General features: G+C 40.1%; 1 long non-coding RNA gene across 1 annotated transcript; it reads left to right on the forward strand.

Moving 5' to 3' along the window:
• The first annotated feature begins 2,863 nt into the window (after positions 1 to 2,863).
• Positions 2,864 to 3,945, forward strand: LOC311247945. The gene is made up of 3 exons (XR_014620900.1): positions 2,864 to 3,093; positions 3,479 to 3,644; positions 3,830 to 3,945. It is a non-coding gene; the product is annotated as an uncharacterized lncRNA (long non-coding RNA).
• The last annotated feature ends 476 nt before the right edge of the window (positions 3,946 to 4,421 follow it).

A 4,421-nucleotide genomic window follows, 5' to 3' on the forward strand; every position in this document is an offset into this window, starting at 1 on the left:
TAACCTAGTAAGGTTTAGTCGATAAGCCAATGTACAGTTCCCCCCCCCACAATGTACAGTTTCTGCATCAAATACTCTTTTTTAACTCTTTTTGTATCACAAACCGTACTGTATTTGTAAATCACACACACACACACACACAGATGGACCCTGCATCCATACACTCTGTAGACATTGACTTTTATTTTATCTTCCTAAAATTGTTTATTCTATTAGTCCCCTATACTGTCCAGATAGATGGACCATAGAAATGGACTATTTTATTGTATCTTCCTAATAATAATTATTGTTTATTAATTGTGCACTGTTGACAGCACTGTAAATCACACACACACACACACACACACACACACACACACACACACACACACACACAGATGGACCCTGCATCCATACACTCTGTAGACATTGACTTTTATTTTATCTTCCTAAAATTGTTTATTCTATTAGTCCCCTATACTGTCCAGATAGATGGACCATAGAAATGGACTATTTTATTGTATCTTCCTAATAATAATTATTGTTTATTAATTGTGCACTGTTGACAGCACTGTAAATCACACACACACACACACACACACACACACACACACACACACACACACACACACACACACACACACACACACACACACACACACACACACACACACACACACACACACACACACACACACACACACACACACACACACACACACAGATGGACCCTGCATCCATACACTCTGTAGACATTGACTTTTATTTTATCTTCCTAAAATTGTTTATTCTATTAGTCCCCTATACTGTCCAGATAGATGGACCATAGAAATGGACTATTTTATTGTATCTTCCTAATAATAATTAGAAGAAGAAAGAGGGGGAAGGGATACCACTTATTTTGCTTGATTACAGACAGATTACAGACTTCTGAATGATTGTATTGTACCCATTCTGCAATCTGTTAATAACATTTTCAATCAATCAATCAGGTGAAAGGAGTCAATATCCCCCAACTTGTGGGAAGCGAAGATGGGACAGTGTTTGTCCGAAGCTACGACTGGCAGACACATTTGGGTGGCTTCTTCAAAAGGTTCCCACAGATAAAGAAATACCAGCACTTCAGGTAATTGTCTATATTTTATTGTATATTGTATATATATTTTATCATAATAAAATAAGTAGAAGAAAGCAGGAAGCCGGACCAGCACACTCAGGTTTTCGCAGCCGAATACAGACATGTTTCGGAACAGGTGTTCCTTCTTCAGTGTATTATTATTATTATTATTATTATTATTATTATTATTATTATTATTATTATTATTATTATTATTATTATTATTATTATTATTATTATTATTATTATTATTATTATTATTATTATTATTATTATTATTATTATTTTTTTTTTTTTTTTTTTTTTTTTTTTTACGAATGAGGAAATGTTTTCCTCCTGTTTTTTCTGTTCTTATCTTAGAGAATTTTGGTTTGCAAATATTGCAATAGGCTAATTTACTTAGCCCTATTAGCTATGATGAAGAAGGTTTATTTTGTTTCTGGTAATCAATGTACGAAATGTGTTGACATGGATGCTTGACTCACAGTGTCCTGGAGGCTGGGACCAGTGTTTTCTTTACGAAATAGACAATATTTTAAATGTGTTCTTTATTCTATTACAGCTTCGATGCCAGCAGACCTGGCATGGTGACGGCGAAATTACACCGTGATGATGCTGAACCATTCGAGTTTCAACTGCTGAAAGACCCAAAACGCTACCCGACCATCTCCAATTTTCCAGTGATACCCCCACCCGGTCTGGACAATGACAGGCAGAATTATCTTTTTAAGGAGATAAGACAATACTGTTCTGATGCGGGAAAAGACATCACATGCCCGCGACCAACGTCTACAGCACCTCAGAACAAGACTGTACGATGTTAGATACCCTCAAGACCAACATCTACAGCACCTCAGAACAAGACTGTACGATGTTAGAAGACCCAACACACACAAAGATACAGATAAGTGCTGAGATCACACACACACACACACACACACACAGATGGACCCTGCATCCATACACTGTAGACATTGACTTTTATTTTATCTTCCTAAAATTGTTTATTTTTTATTGTGATGTTACCTACTAAGATAAGATGATCCTTTATTAATCCCCTTGGGGAAATTCTGGTGTCAAAGCAGCATGGGGGGGGGGGGGGGTACATAGAAATGGACTATTTTATTGTATCTTCCTAATAATAATTATTGTTTATTAATTGTGCACTGTTGAGCTATATAACGCTGTCTGTATAATGACAATAAAGACTCTAGAAATATTCTATTCTATTTAATTTTATTAAAGCACTTTGGTTTGTGCTTAAGCTCCTGTCTGTACAAGCTGGCAGAAGACGAGCCAAATTAACTTCAATTAATATCTGAAACTACTAACCTTCATACCATCTTTTACTAGTATCCATCTTACTACTACTACCTACTATGCTAATAATGTCTATAGCTCAATACAAACAAGAGAATGAAGATCGGGTCCTGAGGAGAGATAACTGCCATGGCAGCACTTAATTATGTTAATGCTATTCAGGTGAGGGGCGTTGCTGGAGGGGGTTTGTTGACGCCCAGTTGAAACTGTCTGAAGTGTGAAAAGTTGCCTTCCTTTGAGACACCTTTTCACCTCTTATGCCCGCTCTTAACTGGGAGATATTTTGCATCTTATAAGTTCCTTGCAAGCCACACTGTGCGACACAAATTGAATAATCTTGGGTACGACCATCAATCTGATGCATGTACACTGTGCGATGAGAGTCGTAGGCTACGACGCAGACTACGTAGCGTCATAATAAAGCGTAGCATCATCATAAAGCGTTATCCTGTGTGTCATCAGTGTGCGTCAACCTGACGAGTTGTAAACAAGACGGTCGTGATACGAAGAAGAAGCAGACTGTGAACATGCCAATGTCCAGGAAGCGAACACTTGCCATAGTGGCTTTTATGTGCCTAGAGAGGCCGGCTATATTTAAAAAAAAGAGAAAGAGAACAAAGTCGTGGCTAGGGAAAAGAGGCCAACTGGGAATGCCAGTCCTGCAAATGGAACTTGAGGTAAGTAACGTTATTAACGTCAGCATGCTAACGCTACATGTGTCGTAGCCTCCTAATGAATGTTGAGCTTGTTATCACTGCTAGCTTGTGTTGTTCCCAATGCACTCATTAATGTCTGCCTGTTGTACTTCTAGATACTAACGTCAGCATGCTAACGCTACATGTGTCGTACCCTCCTAATGAATGTTGAGCTTGTTATCACTGCTAGCTTGTGTTGTTCCCAATGCACTCATTAATGTCTGCCTGTTGTACTTCTAGATACTAACGTCAGCATGCTAACGCTACATGTGTCGTACCCTCCTAATGAATGTTGAGCTTGTTTACCTCACTGCTAGCTTGTGTTGTTCTCAATGCACCCATTAAAGTCTGCCTGTTGTACTTCTAGACAGATGATCGAAGTGGATTCAGAAGTCTACTCCGCATGGATGTGGAACAGTTCGATCATCTGCTACAGCTGGTGGCTCCTTATATCTCCAAAGCAGACACCCAGATGAGGAGAGCGATCACTGCCAGAGAGAGACTGTCCATCACACTGCGATACTTAGCAACAGGTAATAATCAGGGGTTGTAGTGGAGGGTAAACCCAAGTGAACTCAGGCTACAGTGTATCCGCGGTGACCAGAATGTAACTATAGAATGTGTCAGTCTAATAGTTCTGATATGCTGCAGTTTGGCACATTTATTTGTCGACGCGCATACATAAATGATATTCTACAATCATTCTCCATGCTGACAGGAGAGTCGTTCACTTCCCTGAGCTTCCAGTACCGTATTGGACAGAGCACTGTTGGTGTGATTGTCAAGGAGACATGCAAGGTGTTGCACCAGGTCCTGAAGAAGGATCACCTGACGGTAAGATCCATTTAGAAGCAGCTAGAATGTAACATATGGGACAATCATACCTAGATCAGATAAATATTGATAGATTCATGTCACTGTTCTGATGCAGTCTGTCTGTCTGTTTGTGTAGACACTGACTACAGAGGCTGAGTGGAGAGCAGTGGCCAGTGGCTTCCAGGAGAATTGGCAATTCCCTCACTGTCTCGGAGCCATAGATGGAAAACACATCACCATCCGCCCACCAGGCAACAGTGGGAGCACCTTCAGGAACTACAAGTCTCGTTTCTCTGTGGTCCTGATGGCTGTTGTAGACGCCAATTATCGTTTCCTCTATGCGAATATTGGAACCCAGGGCAGAGTGTCTGATGGAGGTGTTTATGCCCACTGTGACCTGAAAAAGGCATTGGACAGCAACCAGTTAAATGTCCCGCCAGCCCAAAGTCTGCCAGGTACAGATGTAGTCACCCCTTTCATGTTCATTGCAGACG

This window comes from Notolepis coatsorum (assembly GCF_963971535.1).
Source record: "Notolepis coatsorum genome assembly, contig: SCAFFOLD_1021, whole genome shotgun sequence".
NCBI lineage: Eukaryota > Metazoa > Chordata > Actinopteri > Aulopiformes > Paralepididae > Notolepis > Notolepis coatsorum.